Raw genomic sequence first — 19,413 nt, forward strand, 5'->3', positions numbered from 1 at the left:
ATCTGCTACACTGAAACTGCTTACTAGGGTGTTCCTGGCTTTGAGAGCTAAGCTCAGAAACTGCTTGGGTAGATGCCATGACAAATAAGGAACATTTATTGAATGACTGTGCTTTATCCATTTCAAAGAGGCAGCAGCTTTCCAATGCTTGCCTTGTCAGTAGAAGACATTAAAAAGTTTCATTAGCACAATTAGTGCTTTTCATCTGCGTTGGTCGCTTCTCTCTCCGTTGCATTGCTCTCAGTGAATGATTAGTGTGGAAATCTTCTCTATAAATGTTTAGCATCCTGTTAGATATGGTTGGAAGTTGAATTTTTCAGGGCATTGTCAAGTAAAACGTGTTCCTGTTCTTGAAAGTAAAATACTACAGATAGCCAGAGACCCCTGGGGGCTGTTTCTAACAGTGGGCTATTCCTGCCTGGCAAAGATAGAACAGAGATGTATTGTGGCACATGCATTTTCCATTGCAAAGCATTACTAAAATGAATTACAGATATTAGCAACTGAAAAGAACTGTGAAAGAATTGCTTTTCCACAAGCTATTTAAATGATCAGAACAGTAAATGTAGGTTAATTAATACATGGCAATAATATCCAGAAGTCTCAGATTTCGAGCAGGTAGTTTTCTCTTTTCACAAAGGAAGAATCTATTGGAATGAGACCCCCACACACAGTTTGTAGAGGTGCATCTCCCTCCATGCTCTTTGTCAAATGATTAATATAATTCAGCAAGATTTTAAATGGACCAACTTTTTTCTTCCTGTTTTTGGAATGGGATTAGAGGCCAGTCAGTCATGACAACTGCCCTGGAAGATGACCTACCTATAATAACCTGGACAAATTCAATGACGAAGACTGCCTAAGCAATTCCCTTCCTAGTTCAGAGCTCATGTTATTGCCCTAAAGCAATAAATCTTTGTGTCTCCTGTTTGGATTGTATTTGTATCTGAGGTCATAAGCCAGGAGTAGTTAATGGGATGCAAGATTAGTAAAAACAATCATCTCTCCCAGTCTAGATGCTCCAAGAAATACACAGGACAGTCACAAGTCTATTTTCCCTAAGTGAAAATGGGTCAAAGGGAAGGAATGGAAGGAACAGCTTTCCACCAAGCAGCAAGTCAAGGACAGCCAAAGGCACTGAACGCTATGAAGCAGGGCATTCAGCTACGCTTCATTTATTTCTGTATTATTTATGCATGAAGACAGGCTGAGAACACTGGAGCTGTTCAGCCTAGAGAAGAGAAGCTGCGTGGAGACCTCAGAGCAGTTTCCAGTGTCTGAAGGGGCTACAAGGATGCTGGAGAGGGACTCTTCATCAGGGACTGCAGTGGTAGGACAAGGGGTGATAGGTTCAAACTGAAACAGGTTAATTCCAACAAATATAGTTAGTAAAAGCAGAAACCACACTATATTCATCTAAGAGCAGACTCCAGGATCCACATCTAGTGTTTCACTTCAGTGCAGTACCTTTAAGATTCATTGAAATAAAACCATGTAAAAGTCTAGATTTAAAGAAAAAAAACGTATTTTGAGAGTTACAAATGACACCAAAGATTGTCTGACAAGTTGAGATGTGAAGAATGGCTGTTTTGATGGGAGATGTGAAATACTTTTTACTTCCTTTCTTGCTGGCTTTTCAGTCTCACTATAAATTTGAACAACTGCAGTTCAGTCATTCACATGCAACCAGTTTCTGCATCCTACATACTAATGCTAAATGCCTTCCTGGCCAGTTTTTAAGACTTCTGACAAGCTACTTTGATACTGGAAACCAAACAAATAAAAAGAGGAGAAGAAAATGGGAAACTGGGAAAATGGCACAAGAGAAGGATTACAAATAGTGTCCTTCTTGGGCAGATAATAAATCCTTAGCACCCAAAGGGTAAAGGAGAAGCTAAGATTGACCCACTGTTGAATCAGCTGTAAATTGTCTGAGTCATCTTCATTTTCAGCTATGAGAAAGCTCACAATTCAATGGAGAATAAATTGCATAAAGAGCTCTGCAGAGTCAGAACCAAGGCAGAGATAAATGTCAGCCAGGATCTCCTGAGATACATGAAAAAAAAGCCAGTGCTGTGTTGCTACAAAACATATGCCCAACCAAAACTAAGAAAGAACAAAGCCTGTGAGCACAATTCAGAGCTCTGTGCTAAGAAAGCAGAAGTCTTTGGGCCCTACAAGGATGCTGGAGATGGACTCTTCATCAGGGACTGCAGCAACAGGACAAGGGGTGATGGGTTCACACTGAAGCAGGGCAAGTTCAGGTTAGACTTAAGGCAGAAGCCTTAGGTCAGGCTAAGGCTTCTAACCTGCAGGCTGCTCTTGATACAGGCACATTTTCCGGAAGAGGGTGAAATAGAACCTAACATGTATGTAACCATTCATTGTGCCTCTGCAAATAAACAAATAAACCCTGTGAGGGTGCTGAGGTGCTGGCATATGGTGCCCAGAGAAGCTGTGGCTGCCCCATCCCTGGCAGCGTTCAAGGCCAGGCTGGACACAGGAGCTTGGAGCAACCTGCTCTAGTGTGAGATGTCCCTGCCCATGGCAGGGGTTGGAACTGCATGAGCTTAAGGTCCTTTCTAACCCAAACTATTCCATGATTCTATACATTATGGGATTTGCCCACTGCCAGAGTCAGTACTGTTCTGATTCCTGCACTCAAAAAAAAGGTAAGTTTAGTAATTTCCAGAAGTTCTCTAGAGATTCTAGTGAGGATATTTATGTGCATAAGTGAGAAAAAAATAAGAAAAGCAAAGCAGAAAAAAGAGATTAAACAGATTGTTTAAATAGTACCACATAATGATTTTAGTAGGAGAATGTCTAAGCCTACAATTGCACCACCGTGCAAGATTAAAGAAAGTGTGCAGCTGGTGATATTAAGCAGTTACAAGATCAGTACAGTTAGGTTTAGGTTAGTTAAGACTAAGTCCAGCAGGCATTCTTGACAGCTAACTGCCATGTGCAGAGTATCTCAGTCCAAGAGAGACAGCTGAGGTTACCTTGTAGCTGTTTTCAGCACACCTTAGAAAGATACTAAAACCACTAAACAACAAATGGTTCAAATACCTGAAGATACTAGCAGCAAAACAATACAGAAACAAGTGCAGAATTCAATGTCTGCTACAGAAAACCAAGTGTAAATGATGCCTTGAAACAGCCAGAGGCTCTTGACAGCAATAGCATGTAACAGATGCTGGCACAGCTCAAGCTCTGCCATGCAGGGTCAGGTTTGGAGCTTTCAAAGTCTTACAGATTTCACATGTTTCAGTCCATGGACCATCATGTGCAAACTCCTGGTTCCATCCCCTAGGACTGACAGATAAAAAGGTGTTTATCTCTTTGAATTAGACTGATGAAAGTACCTGGAGCAGCTGACAGAACACCCAGGTGCATCTTTGCTCCCAGTTGTGCATTGAAAAGGACAGCAGTTTTTGCAAAGGCTGACAGCAATCACTTACAAGGCTGTTCGGTAGGGAAAACCTGACATTTGGGAAGGCAGAAAGCTCAGTGTCACCAGAAGGATGATGTCTGCAGAGACCCTGGTATTCTTACTGTGGAAGTTTCTGTGCATTTCATCTGTTCAGACCATTTTTCTCACAAGGTTAGAAGTAAGTCAGGAAAAAAACTCTGCTAAATACTGCAAGAAAGGCCAAGAGCATGAGAAACTACATCTACCAAATAAATGATCTCATGATGTAACACATCTCATTGCTTAGCAGTGTCAAGTCCATGCTTGGGAGCAAGCTCTAGGAAGTGCAGGAAACTTGAGTATGTCTTGTTGCAAGAGTGAAACTACTTTTAGTATTGTCCGGCTGGAGACCAGTAACGAGTGGTGTCCCTCAGGGATCGGTGTTGGGACCGGTCTTGTTTAATATCTTTGTCGCTGACATGGACAATGGAATTGAGTGTGCCCTCAGCAAGTTTGCCGATGACACCAAGCTGTGTGGTTCTGTTGATACGCCAGAGGGAAGGAATGCCATCCAGAGGGACCTTGACATGCTTGTGAGGTGGGCTGATGCCAACCTCATGAAGTTTAACCATGCCAAGTGCATGGGTTGGAGCAGTCTCAGGCACAACTACAGGTTGGGCAAAAAGGAAATCCATGGTAGTCCTGCGGAGAAGGACTTGGGGGTGTTAGTCAATGAGAAAATGAACATGAGCCAGCAGTGTGCACTCACAGCCCAGAAAGCCAACTGTATCCTGGGCTGCATCAAAAGGAGCATGACCAGCAGGTCAAAGAAGGTGATCCTGCCCCTCTACTCTGCTCTCGTGAGACCTCACTTGGAGTATTGTGTTCAGTTCTGGTGTCCTCAACATAAAAAGGACATGGAACTGTTAGAACAAGTCCAGAGGAGGTCACGAGGATGATCAGGGGACTGGAGCACCTCCCATATGAAGACAGGCTGAGAAAGTTGGGGCTGTTCAGCCTGGAGAAGAGAAGGCTGCGTGGAGACCTCATAGCAGCCTTCCAGTATCTGAAGGGGGCCTACAGGGATTCTGGGGAGGGACTATTCATGAGGGACTGTAGTGATAGGACAAGGGGTAACAGGTTGAAACTTAAACAGCAGAGGTTTAGACTGGATATAAGGAAGAAATTCTTTCCTGTGAGGGTGGTGAGGTACTGGAATGGGTTGCCCAGGGAGGTTGTGAATGCTCCATCCCTGGCAGTGTTCAAGGCCAGACTGGATGAAGCCTTGGGTGATATGGTTTAGTGTGAGGTGTCCCTGGCCATGGCAGGGGGGTTGGAACTAGATGATCTTGAGGTCCTTTCCAACCCTAACTATTCTATGATTCTATGATTCCCCTAATGTAAATGCCTCTGATCTCCACCTTTTCTTCTGCTGCTAACCTGCAGGCTGCTCTTGATACAGGCACATTTTCTGGAAGAGGGTGAAATAGAACCTAACATGTATGTTACCATTCACAGTGCCTCTGCAAATAAGCAGCTGACAGCCCAATCCAATGAACTGTATGGATATGTCAGGTCTCTACAGCCAATCGCCACCAAATGACAATCACCGCTACTGCCATTGATACTTCATAATTTCCATTCCCTTTTATCAGTATAGAGGACTTTGTTTTGTGGCTGTGTGGCTGCAGACACTTGAACCCTTACCTGGTATCTCCTTTTTGTTCTCCAGTTACAACCTAAGTGTAAGCACAACTGCTGCCTTATCATGTCTTTTATGTATAGGAGTGGACTGATTTCTTCTTCCAGAGATGTAATGTACAATGAGACTTTTAAAGGAAGCCTGAGAAAAGCTCATGGACCTTTTCACCACCCAGATACTTAACCCAGGTGCTCAAATACTGCAGACTTCTCTTACCCAATTGCTTTAACAAAAAGAATTACAGCTCTTAGAACATTTGGATCACCTTTTGATGCTGGAGAGCAATAACAATAATAAGTGATTACAGAACACAGTATTATTGCAACACATCTGTTGTTAGGATGTTCCACCTGAACATGAGCAAAACCTTCTTTACTGTAAGGGTGAGTGACTGAGCACTGGAAGAGGTTGCCCAGAGAGGTGCAGAGTCTCCTTCCCTGTAGGTATTCAAGAGCTGCGTGGACACAATCCTGATCAATGTGCCATAGGTGACCCTGCCTGAGCGGGGAGATTGGACCTCTGGTGGCCCCTTCCAGCCTCAACCATTCTATGGTTCTATCCATGGATCTCATAAAATGTGAGCATAGAATTGTTATTAAGGTTTTACAAATAATGAGCCAGAACCTGAATAAGGCCCAGCCCCATCCCTGGCAGTGTTCAAGGCCAGGTTGGATGGGCTTGGAGCAACTTGCTCTAGTGGAAGGTGTCCCTGCACATGGTCTTAAGGTCCTTTCCAAAGCAAACCATTCTGTGACATCCTCAATATTCAGGCACAGGAATCATGTCTCCTGATCCCCATCTACATCTCCACTGGCTATGTGCAGTGTCCATAGTGGCTTCCAAGACATAAATTCATACAACAGTATCAAGACATCATTAGAGTTTTGGATCCCCTAATGCCATGAGATGTGATGATACAGAGGTCACTCATCTTGATGCTGTCTCAGTGTGAGACAGCACAACCAAGAAAAGACAGTGGATCTGCAGTGATGTGTGTCACTGTCCATCACCAACATGACCTGAAAGCAGTGAAACTGAATTGGCAAGTTACAGCTAGCTAAAACAGTGTGACAGAACTCATGCCAGACAATGAAGCACATTTCTATCCACTTAGAAGCAACTTCCGAAATGTACTGATAAAAACCCCACTGTCATTTAAAAGGCAAAGAGAAAGACACCAAGGAGGGTAATATTTTCATCAGGAAAGGGCGCTCAAATCATGATGTTTACACCATAAATAACTTTTCTTGGGCATGTTGCTATATTCTCCTTCAATTTATGAGGCTCTGCAATTATCAGGTATCTCTAAATGTACCACAGGAGGATCTAAGCATCCTACAGTGACCAAAATGCTAGTTTCCAAGGCTGTGTGAGGTAAGGAGGTGGATACCAAGACAGAGTGAGTCCAGGAACTAGATCCACAGGGGAACCCTAATGCTCCTCAAATTTTACTTCTGAAGTCCAATATTAAGCACCACTGAAACCCCCCTGGAACAAATGTTATCAGATGGCCTAAAATCCAGTGTGAAAATGACCAGTTGCCTCTGCAGTAAGGCTGAAGAGGTAAGTCTGTCTGAGCAGAAAACAATGCAAATCCCCCGCTCTCCCTCAGCCTAAGCAATATGCATCTGAGGATGTTCTACTTCCATCGGCAGTCCACAGAATCCAATTGATACCAGTGTGCACAAGTTAAGTCAGGAAAGACTGTGCTCAAAAATATAACTTAATCATCTTCCTGAGGCTCCCTTATATCAACTCAGCTGGCAACCCTGGGAGAACCATTAGAACACTTCATTATAATTAGCATGCATTAAAAGATAAGCAAAATGGTGACTTTCCATTTGGAGACAGGCTGAGAACATTGGGGCTGTTCAGCCTGGAGAAGAGAAGCTGCGTGGAGACCTCAGAGCAGCTTCCAGTGTCTGAAGGGGGCTACAAGGATACTGGGGAGGGACTCTCAATCAGGGACTGTAACGATAGGACAAGGGGTGATGGGTTCAAACTGACACAGGGCAAGTTCAGGTTAGATCTAAGGCAGAAGCTCTTCCCTGTGAGGGTGCTGAGGCGCTGGCACAGGGTGCCCAGAGAAGCTGTGGCTGCCCCATCCCTGGCAGTGTTCAAGGCCAGGTTGGACACAGGGGCTTGGAGCAACCTGCTCTAGTGTGAGGTGTCCCTGCCCGTGGCAGGGGTTGGAACTGGATGAGCTTTAAGGTCCCTTCAACCCAAACCAGTCTGGGATTCTATCACTTTATACGTCATCCAGATGTTTTGGATGTAGAACGCCTTAAGAGAAACTCTGTCAATATAAATGGGCACAATCACCCTTAACTGAGTTACCAGCGCAAAACCTGCCCTACAAGATAGCTATGTTTTCCTTCACACCAAGATTTTATCGGGTTCCACATATTCCAATGTTCCACATATCGGGTTCCACATATTCCAATATCCAATATATTCCATATATTGTTATGTATTATATTATTTGTTACAATACAGTTTAGTCCATTCTCCAGAAGTGAGATTGCACCTAGCAGGAAATAGAGCATTTACACATAGCCATAATGAAGTTAACCAAAGTGGGAAAAGACAGCATCCAGGCCCTCCAAACCCCTGCTAGGTGGCAAGTTTTGCTCAGTTCATGGTGGGGCTGAAGCAACCCACCTTAAAGTCGTATCAAATAGAGCCAAAGAGATCACTGCTGTGCTGCAGCTCCAGCTCCACTGCAGGGCTGGAGCTGGGGTCCATTCTGCTGTACTTGGGTCATAACTGGGGTCCGTTCTCTTATGAGCATGATCTACAAATATCAGAATAAAGAAATGGATTTTTTTAATGAGGACTCATTAAGAAGAGTCTCAAAGATAAAAGCAAAAGAGATGCAAACTGCTTTGGGTGGTGTTTAAGTTGCTCAATATGTATTATTCCAAAATGCCTCCTGTTCCTGACAGACTGAATGATCTTGAACAACTAAAGTAACTTGCAGTGCCACTGGTCCTTGTCTTTATAATTAAAATTATAACCTTCACTTTCAAGTGAAAGGTGGAGTAAGAGTGATGAACAGAGAGAATTCTAGACTGATGGAGCAGTATTATCAAGATTTATCACCAATGTCTCTATGGGTCCAGCTCAGAAACGATAGAATCATAGAACCCCCGACTGGTTTGTGTTGGAAGGGGCCTTAAGCTCGTCTAGTTCCAGCCCCCTGCCATGGGCAGGGACACCTTCCACTAGAGCAGGCTGCTCCAAGCCCCATCCAACCTGGCCTTGAACACTGCCAGGGATGGGGCAGCCACAGCTTCACTCTCCTGGATCCTGGCCCTTGGCCCTTCAGAGCATCACATCTACTTACAATGAAATTGCAGGCACAGGGACCCCCTCCATCCCTTCTTGTGAAAGAACCGGGCAAATACGGTATGGGGACAGCAACGTTCATGAGAGCTGCCCTACGTGATTGCCACCGAGCAGAGCAGCCCATGGGGAGACAAACAGAAACGTGTTGGGAAAACAGAAATCAAAACTTAGCAGTTCACCTACAGTGTTTTCTTACCTCAGCTAACACAAAGCATGGCAACGATGTGTAGCTTCTCTGAGACGGATGCCTGCTCTTTGAAATCATGTTCACCTATGAAGGAAACAAAGTCAATTGTGTCCATCTGTAAGAAGTACCGATTGTTTAAGGCAGATTTGTACCAGAATAAGGAATGGTGAAAGTTACAACAGGGATGAGGACTGGTCACGTGTCCTCCTTTATTCCAGTATGGAAAAATTTCACATTAATTTAAGCTTTCCTATTTTGTTAAATTGATTTTTGTTCCAAACAACAGTATCTATGCAAAGCTTTGTTTTCACTATATCTCTCCATACTTCAACAAAACAAATCCTTGCTTTCTTTTCAACAGAACTTTTTTAATGACTTCAAAGAAGCTTTAGCGTGTTCTTACAGCTTATATTAGAGGGCTCTGCTGAAGGGGCATTAGTTGAAGGCTTACAAGTTGTGTCTTGCACTCACAGTACAGTAGATGTCCGGTTCTGAAGGCTCCAAGGAATGTTTGCTCTCAGCACCACAGCTACAACCACTCTCCTAATCCCTTGCAAGAATACTAAGAGCTGCTGTTAAAACTAAGACAAACCAAAAGAGCAATAACCACCTGGAAGAAAAACCTGCACTACTCATCTCTGCCATAGGAAAAGAAGAGCAGAAAACAACACACTGGGTGCAATGATGCCAGGAATCAGCCTGTCACTGCAACTGATTCAAATCTATAGAGGACTTCGCATCTCCAAAAGTTAGGAAACTTCTAAATGCTGGGCATCCTCTCTAGATTGCTCTCTTCTTCCTTAAAAAACCCTCTAACCCCAACACTATTGCTTGACTTCTTTTGTAAAGCTCTGGTTTTCAAAGCTTTTCTCTAGGCTCTTCCAAAAAGATACTCAAACAACCCTTTAGCTCTCTTCTTTTTCAACTGTGCCCTTACTCTTCCCCATCACCATTCCCTCCTTTATGTTCTCTCCATCTGCTCTTCCTGTGTTCTTCTGCCAGTTTCTCTTTATCCTTTTCACATCCTTCATTTTCCTCCTTCAGCTTTGCTCATATAGCACCTCTTCCAACACCCTGCATCTCCTTCTCTGTCTCTTCCATGGTTCCCAAATCTTTCTTTGATTCCCTTTCTTCCTCTAATGGTTTAGTACACTGCAGCTGACACATCTCTCTCTCTCTTCCTCCTGTACATGTGCATGTCTCATACAGGGCTTGGGACCGACCAGGCCAGAAAGCAGGATGCTGAAGAGAGAAGAGAAAGCAGATGCTTCTGAGGAACAGCAGACAAACTGCTTCTCTGCTTGGACCCTGTCACTCTGGGCAGTTTTAGATCCAGCCTTTGGTGCTATGAAGCACAGAAGTGGTTTTCTGCATTCGGCTTGTGTTTATCCAAAGCAATGAACAAGGAAATGCTTCCTATGCAAGCAGCATGACATGGTCTTGACAGGCCTCCCACATTGTTAAAGGCTGACTTTACTGGTCAAGCAAACGGAAAACGGTGGCTCTGCTGTTGATCAGTTTATTTGTATGCATCCAGGGCCAAACTCAGTTCCTATTCCCTTCAAACCCTCACTCACACAGAGTCCCAGAGACTCCTTGACACCCTTACCCAGTTACAGAATAGAATTATGAATACTGCATAGGGAGATATGCCTGCACAGCAACTGCACATTGGGACTATAGGCTCAGTCCATTACAGAGACCAACATGGCCATTCTTTATTATTTATTGAGTGCTAATAGTTCTTTGAAGAGAAACAAGCTCTGAGCATCAAGGACTAATATGTGGACCCTCTTCAGCTGTAAGCTCAAGAAAGGGCCTAAGACTTGTCTTCTCCATGGAGAGACATGGTCTCACTAATCACAGAATCCTATGGGTTGGAAGGGACCTTCAAAGCTCATCATCACCAGCACCCTGCCATGAGCAGGGACATTTTCATCTAGATCAGGCTGCCCAGAACCACATTGCTATGAGTACTGCAGACAGGTGTCTGCCAATGCTTAAAGCCCTCCATGCCCCAAAATAGGGATGAATTGAAGAACTTGAGGTGTGTCCCAGAATTCCCTTTTCCATAACATGGAGACGGACACTGCTTAGAGCCAGCAACACCCTTTACACAGGGTAAATACATAGCATGTGTGAAATTGCCTTTCCAGAGGTTGCTGCTGTGAGCCTGGAGGAAGATGAGTGAGCCTGAGTGCGGCATGAAGAAGCCATGTGCGAGGGCATGGCTGAAATGCTACAAGCATCCCTATAAATAGCTGTTGGTAGAGAACTGGTTCTGTTTTAGCAATATAAAGCCTTTTTCTGTAACCAGTTACTAGGCAGCCTATGAGACATCTCCTCTGGCCCTACCCCACTGCATGCACGAGGCAGCCTGCACACCCCTCTAGGAGGAGCCTGGGCAACAGTGTGTGACTGAGCAGTGGTACCCCCCTGCAGCTCTGAGGGATGGGCAGTGATGAGCCACAGCTGGATTTCATACTTGGCAGCTGTGGGGTGAACATCCTTAATACATCCAGCTGTTGCAAACATGCCCTCAATGTTTCTGATCCCATTTGGATCAAGATCTGGTCAAGAGAAGAAGCCTCATCACTTCTCAACATGAGAGAACTACATTTATGTTTCTAGGGTGTGCTTGTTAGCTTTTAGTTTCCGTGTATTCTTGGCAGCAAGACCATGGCCAACACAGCAGAATGTTTTTACACCCTACAGGTGGTTTCTAGGCATGCCTACCAGCTCCAGTACTTCAGTTCACAGGGAGACCTCCCCTTTGGATGAGACATCAGCAACAAGCTGGGGAAACTCTACAAAAACTTTTAATGTAAACCAAGTAAGATGCCTGGAGTTTAAGCATTTCCAGCATTACTCAGAAGTACTCAGGCTCACAGCTTGAATACGACTTCAAGTGATTTCCTTCATACCACATTTCTACCAAAGCCACAAAATGAACTCAAATAGCCTTAATTCTGAAAGGGCATTCCCTCATCTTCTCATTATTTTCCTACCTATATTACCCACACTTGCCATTTGCATGACTGCCTATGTCCCTTTGTTGGCGAAAGCCAGTTTGAGGAGAATCTGGTGCTGCCCATCTTCCGTATCTTGCTATGCAAGTGCCAAGCAGATCTAAGACAGTTCTGTATCATTATGTCTGTTCCATTACAGCTTTCCCTGCAACCAAGTATTCAGCTAGAAATGCAAATAGCATATTCTATTTCATTTGTGTCTTTCCAGCTATGGGTGAAGTTCACCTACACCTACCAAGGAAAAAGGTACTGATCGATAATTCAGGATGTAAAGATCTGCTCTGAACTAAAAAAAACCTACTAAAATGCAAATAAAGCTCACTAGAACTATCTGTAGCACTCAGAATCCCCAGTGTGGTAAAAATGGAGAGGCCTGACAGAAGGTAAAGAGAGAATCTGTCTGAGGAATGTTGGATTTGTCAAGAAAACAGGAAAATAAGGTCACTGTGCTATGAAGAAAACAGATTTTTGTGATAGGAACCCATTTTTATGTGTCAAATCTATGTAGTCTTCATAGAGGGAATGGAGAATGGAGAGAATAACACTTCAATGAAGAAAAAGATAAAAACAACGAAGACACTTTCATCTGAGACACTGACATTCATAGTGACCATTTGTGTCTATCTTATTTATCAACAGAGAGTGAAGATATCTCCTGTTTTCAGCCTGTGTTCTAGCTGCCTCTCTGCTCCATGCATATGCACAGAGGCAGCTGCTTTTTCAACCTCTCCTCAGGCTTCCACAGAATGAAGTCTCTGTTCTCTCAGAAAGAACATGATCTAAAGCTGACAAAAGTCAGCTTCACCTGATATTTTAGCTTCTCTAAGGCTGAGGAAACTCATCACAGAAAACCACTGTAATAACCTGAACTGTATTTGTGGTGGAAATACAGAGGAATCTGAAGAACACCACAGTTCATTGAGTTTGCCACATTTTCACACTATTCTTTGTCTTTCTTCAAGGAGATTTCTGTAACACCTTAAGCTTTGATGCTGCCGTAATTAAAAGCCTCTTTTTCCTGATGCTGATATTAGTGATGAGGTTAGAGTGAGAGAAGAGAGAACAGTTAAAGCAAGGGTAAGCTAAACTCTAATAAGAATAAACGGGTGCTTTGCATAACTGACAGAATGGAGATAAGCCTGATATCTAACATAACCCAAATATCAAACCAAACTGCAGTTCTTCAATAGAAGAACTCATCTTTGATAGGAGTGATAAAACAGGGAATTTTTGTACACTAAAATCTGTACCTTTTTGGTGTAAATGTTATGAGTTTGCTCTCAGCCAAGTGTGTGACATTCTTCCAAATTGCTTTTCTCCTATGAAAATACTGTACAATTAGAAAATAGGAATGATGATCCTCTCAGGCTCCAGATCCTCTGTCAGAGTAAGGAAAGAAATACATGAGAGCTAATTCTCCCAAATTGGAGAGAAAACCTCTCTCTTATGCACATAACAGGGCTAAGGAACAGAAGTAACACAGCTCATAAAGATAGTAAAGATGCTGCAGGAGAAATTACTGTGTAAGATAAATGGGTACAGATTGTACAGATCAAAGTCAACATTTTCATGTGTATTGAAAAGCAAAGTGTGAAGCTAGTGAAATCCAGACTGCAAGAATAGGTTGCTATCAGCTGAGAGACACATGAGAGAATCACAACTGCAAATTGCCCTGATGAGAGCAGGAAAAGGCTTGGCTGCTTTTGCTACCTGAAAATTCAAGACTGCCACTAACTGGTGAACCTCAGTAATGAGCTTGGATGCTCTTTCCCTCTGAAGCCCAGGGCAGTCACTCACTTTGCCATTCCCTCCAAATCCTACTTCACCTCACGGGTGTATTAACCCCCAGCCAACAAGCACCCCCCACACCATCAGTGACTGCCAACAGACAGCAACACCTATGTTAAGAGTACATGCAACGTGGACGAGAATGTTACCAGCAGGTTGGAGGCACTGCAACACCTACCAACACACTATTTCCCCCAGTGATTTCCACATACATTGCACCGATCTTTCTTGTTCATTCTTTGCTGGCCTTCTGATGGCTGCACATCTGGGATGATGTTGAAAGCAAATTCGTGCTCTCCTCTCTTGAAATTAAACATAAACCAGTTGAAAGTGTGTAGAGAGACAATCTTATTTGCAGGAAAGATGAAAGCTAAGTACCAGAGAAACTATCCCTCTCTTTCTTAGATTACTCATTAACTGAAGATTAACATGAGGAGGACGTGGAAGCCTGTCAAACACCAGATCAAAAGCTCCCCACAGGAGTTCAAACAGTAGGAACTGTTAGCAGCAAGAAGAGGATTCACTGGATTATGTCTGTGGCAACAGGATTAAGTTTTGCCCAACAAGCTGCATTATCAGAAATAACAAGGTCATTTTTACATTAAGAAGATGAGGGAAGAATGAACTTTTGCATGCAGGCAAATTAATATGGGATTAACCAATAAAAGAATACCACACAATTACTTCAGTTGTGAAATCAAGGCAAATTTAATCCTAGCTTTGTATTTAAAACAAGTCCTCACTGAAGTGAAAGAGCAAAACCCTGGACTTGACATGAAATCCCATCCAACACAGATACAACAACCTTTTCATGACACTAACAGGAAGCCCCTGCCACTCAGAAGGTACCTACAAAGGCACCTTCCCACAGCCAGGCAGCTGACTAGGGAATCTCTGCAGAGATGCTCACTGAAATGGTTAGTACAGCGAGCAATTCCCATATGGATCGTGGAACCTTATTGTTTTCTATCGCTCTCTACAACTTACCTGACAGGAGGTTGTAGTCAGCTGGGGTATGAATGACACAGGCGATGCAATGGGGTAGCAATATTGGGTATGTTTTAAACCCAGTGTAATTAAGCATTGAGTCCTTAAAGCTCTGAGCAAATAACTCACAAATAAAACATAATTATGTGATTTTAAACCTTTTGATGACAGTACAGTGCTGCTGCCAAGGGCCCTTCACAGTCAAGGCTGGTATGGCTGTGGAGGCAGGGGGGTGAGTCAAGCTTGTGTGACGCATCCATGATTGGATCTACAGATAAGAAGCATCTTTTGTCCCACTTTTCACTGCCTCACTCAATGCTCAGTCGCGTTGCAGGAGCTGGGCCTGGTTAGTCTGGAGAAGAGCAGCCTGAGAGGATCTCACCAATGCAGGTCAATAGCTCAAAGGTAGGCACCAGGAGGATGGGGCCAGACCCTTTCCAGTGGTGCCCAGTGACAGGACAAGGAGCAATGGCCATAAACTAACACAGGACAAGTTTCACCTCAACATGAGGGTGTCAGAGCCCTGGCATAGGCTGCCCAGGGGGTTGTGGAGTCTCCCTCTCTGGAGCCGTCCCAAACCCACCTGGACACGTTCCTGTGTGCCCTGCTCTGGGTGGCCCTGCCTTGGCCAGGGTTGGACTGGGTGATCTCCAGAGGGCCCTGCCAACACTGATGGTCCTGTAAGTCTTTGATCTGGAATCGGATCTGAAACTGCTGCTGATAAAACTTACCCAGTTTGTGCATCTCACAGCATTAACAGCATTGTTAGAACAAAACAACAGAGGAAGTGGGGTCAGACTGTGGTTTCCTCTCATTTCTTCAGTATTAACATTTCTTTCCTGATTTTTTAATTCTCATTATTGCCAAATATCCAAATGTTGAGTGGTGCTGATTAGTTTTGGTAGATGTAACTATCATTCATTACTGCTTCTGCTAAAGACCAGGTCCAGCTTGTGTTCAAAGTTAAAAACTCAACCTGTGAAATTTGCTATTTCTAAATGTTGGGGTTTTTTTTGCCAGAAAAAGAAAGAAAGGAGCAGTGCTGATGTTCACCACAAGTACACACAACAAAGCAGCAGAAGCCACTGCACTCACATGCATATCAGAACTAGTTTGTATTTAACAGCTGCCTTTCAAGTTGTCTTGAAGTGCTGATCTGCAGGATTCCTGATGCTGATTTTGGGCAGCTGGGCTGAACACACTGGAATGTTTTTATTCCCTGCCTTTCTTTCATAGGTTTAGGACTTTCTTCACGTGACTCTCTGAGCAAATTCTGCATTGCCAAAAAGATGTGCTGGATCTTTTCCCAGATGGGAGCGGATCCGATTCTTTCCTCAAAACCAGAGATCACCATGTCACTGGTGAGAGTCCCCATGATATGGCAACAATCTGCTTACCAGTGATTTCTCTTTTAGTCCAATGTGATGGAAGCTGGCAGGGATAAATCTCTATATGCTACTTACTTGTCCTATTGCCTTCTGGTCAAATAAAGTCAGTTCATTTCAGCTCATGGAAGACTAAAACCTGGCATTATTTCTGTTGAGATCAAATTCACTGACAGTTCTCAGCTTCTGCTAAGACCTAATTTATGTCTAATAATGATTGTAAAAAGCCACAATTAAACTTCAAAGAACTTCAGCATGATAATCATCTTTCTACTTCATTAAACCAGTAATGACTTCACCTTTTCCCGCAGAATTGTAAAGATCTCCATTAGCTGATGTATGGGTTATTTTCTTCTTTCCCTCTATTCGCTAAACATAATCATAGTAAACATCTTGGAGGAAAAAAAGCAGAAGAAAGAAAACATGAGGGTTTGGTTTTTTTTTCCCATGGGGTATATTAAAGTACAGACCCATAAGTGAAGGTATAGGAGTCGACTGGCTGTGTTCTGCCCACGCTGGCCACCTCAGTACATCTGCTGAATCCTACAGACTCCTCAAATACAAGTACAGATTTCAACATCCAAGTGAAACAGCGCTTCCAGGTTGTGTTTGCATCTTCTGGTGATAAATTATATCCTTCTTATTCAGGCAACCGGGATATTGCACAAAGGGTGGGTGTGAGCTGCAGGGTTCTGCTAAATCCCATACGATAACTGAAGGCCAAGTAAACAGAAAATATAACCTCAGTATGCTATGGGAGGTTCATCACAAACAGTTTGTGCTGTGGATCTACCCATGAAAGATTCATTTTCTAAACATGCCATTGCAGCCACTGATTCAGAAGTAGAACACTTCCATCTGGCAACAGATGGTCACGATGCATCTTATCTGTAGGAGAGTCTTCTGCTAAAGAACCAGTTCTCACCACAGTCTGTGTAATCAGATAAGCAGCTTCTTTCTAGTATTACTGACATGAGAAACCACACCAGCACCTTATCTCACAAGATCCATAAACTTATATACAGCTACATCCCTGCTTCAGTATTAAGCATCCTTCTATGTGTCATGGCCACCTCTGCATTTCACTGCTCCTTTGTAGTGGACAGCGTGATTGTTACACATGTAGCAGCCATGTAGTTTCCCTAATGTGCTAGTTGGTGCTCTGAACCTATGAAGCATTCAATCCTATGTTGTGATGAGCTTATCAGTTCTTATTGACTGAGGGGCCCTTGTAGCTTCCTAGTACTGTTTGCCAAAGGTCTGCAAAGCTGTTCCCTCAGACGGAACCTACTGAATTGCCTTTAAGCACTCATGCACAAGGCGGCAGTGTCTGTGGGAGTAACAGATGGCTGCTAACAAAGTTGGTTTATCCTGCTTCCTCCTTCACCATTCCAAATACATACACAGCCCATTGCTGGCTTTCTGCTCTAAAGGTTTTGGGAAGAATATTCCAGAGCTCAGCACACCCTAAACGAACCATTCAAGATTCCCTCTTTGTCAAAATCCAACAGATTCTGTTTCACAAGAGCTAGAAAAGGAGGAAACAAAAAAGGGCGACTTTCCCCAAATGAGTTGTTCCTTAGGAGATGTTCACTCAGCTCTACAGAAAAGGGCTCTAACATCAGCTCTATTGGAGAGTTGAGTCATCAGATGAGAAAATTCAGCTCAACCCATTTTAATGTGATCTGCTAAACAAGAAAAGCTCTGCAGAATTATTTCAGTGCTGGCTTTGGTCACGGAATCTGAGGCGGCTGTTGCCATGGGTACACAGAATCAGGTTCCTAAAGGGGATTTAAGGACGTGATAGAGGAGAAAAGGCAGCATAGAAGATTCAGGAATTGAAGAGCTCTTGAAGAAAATGAGGATCTGAAACACCGAGTACCCAGAAAGAAAAGTAACTGTTGATGCCATGAAGACAAGGTAAGAGCAAAGACAGCCCACTGAAACAAGGAGAGGAAACTGACAGACACAGTGAGGGGCAAAGAAGAGCGATGAGCTCCGTAAGAGAGGAAGGGGCAACGAAAATAAGCAGGGACTGGATCATGAGGACAATGCACTGCATTACACAGAAGATCATGACAGAGATCAGGAAAGAAGGAAAATAATGGATAAAGAAATAACAGATGAAGGATAATGGGAAAAGCTCATTTGCAACATGAAAACCAGACAGACATGGATGACTGAGCATTGTCATTAGAATCAAAAAGCAAGTCATCAGAGCTTATCTGGAGAAAAGAAAGATATGTGGTGTGCTGTGAGCAAGAATACACTACAAAAAGCCATCATCACAGACTGGTTTAGGTTGGAAGGGACCTTTAAAGCTCATCCAGTTCCAACTCCCTGCCACAGGCAGGGACACGTCACACTAGACCATGCTGCTCCAAGCCTGTGTCCAACCTGGCCTTGAGCACTGCCAGGGATGGGGCAGCCACAGCTTCTCTGGGCACCCTGTGCCAGCACCTCAGCACCCTCACAGGGAAGAGCTTCTGCTTTAGATCTAACCTGAACTTCCCCTCTTTCAGTGTGAACCCATCACCCTTGTTGTGGCCTCCCCTGGGCTTGCTCCAACAGCTGCATGTCCTTCTGATGTCGGGGACACCAGAATAATCCACTAATCCTACTTCATGGTGAAAAATGTCACTGCAAAATTCCATCAATGCCAGATGGGAAAGACTGGCTTATCTAGTCTGTGACAGAATTACTCCAGCCTCAAGAGGAGAAACATGAAATACAAGGTTAAATAAACGGGGAGATAAAGACTGATCTTAGAAGGAAGGCTTTAAGTTGCTTGGCCACTCAATAGAGGACTTATCAGGAGGGAGGACTTTTTAAGAAAGGGACAGTAAGGAAATACAAAGGATAATAGTAAAGAAACCATCAGCTGAGTCAGTGACACAGGTACAGAAAGCAGCTAAAAAAGCCCCCAGAACAGGTTACTTATAACTTGAAATCTATGTGCATAAATAAGAAGAACCTCTAGGGGGAAAGCATGTTGAGATGGCAGTTATGACAAGGACACCAGCATCACAAAGAACCTGGTGGCCAGGAGAGGGATATGAACTGAAGGGTGGGGTTGACTGAAGAATAGGGTGGATTGAAGAATGGGCTTGACTGAGGAACAGGGTTGTAAACATGTAACCTCAAGGACGTTAGGCTTCGTTAGCAACTACAGAGAAAACAAAATAACTAAGATAAGCTTTGCCAGAACCACCTGGTGGTTACTGATATGACAATGATCCTAAAACAAAGTGATGAAGAAATAACCACCGGGGCCCCAAAAGCCCACTACCACATTTCTGTATGCATACAGGAGGCATTCTCTAAGAAGTAGGATGTAATGTATGTAATCTAATGAATACGTATTTTTAAGGACAATATAATCACAGCCTGCTTGACGCCTGGGAGAGACACGCTTGGAGGAGCAATCCCCGTGTCTCCCAGCGCCCCAATAAAGAATACCTGCTTGTCAACTTAAAACTTTGTTGGTGACTTTGTTCCTGGAGTTGTCTCCGAATCAGAACCTAAATATAGCAAGATACCATTCTACAGGTAAAGGTGTGACAGACTCTAAAGAA

General features: G+C 43.6%; 1 protein-coding gene across 1 annotated transcript in view; it reads right to left on the reverse strand.

Annotated features, from left to right (window-relative positions):
* Positions 1-7,840, reverse strand: part of PLPPR5 (phospholipid phosphatase related 5) — a 67,249-nt gene extending 59,409 nt beyond the window's left edge. Inside the window, exon 1 of the mRNA XM_031053471.1 lies at positions 7,776-7,840. The gene's annotated coding sequence lies outside the window, so the exon portion shown is untranslated. The remainder of the gene's footprint in view (positions 1-7,775) is intronic.
* Positions 7,841-19,413: the final 11,573 nt, after the last annotated feature.

Source organism: Melopsittacus undulatus, chromosome 6 (genome assembly GCF_012275295.1).
Source record: "Melopsittacus undulatus isolate bMelUnd1 chromosome 6, bMelUnd1.mat.Z, whole genome shotgun sequence".
NCBI classification, from domain to species: domain Eukaryota; kingdom Metazoa; phylum Chordata; class Aves; order Psittaciformes; family Psittaculidae; genus Melopsittacus; species Melopsittacus undulatus.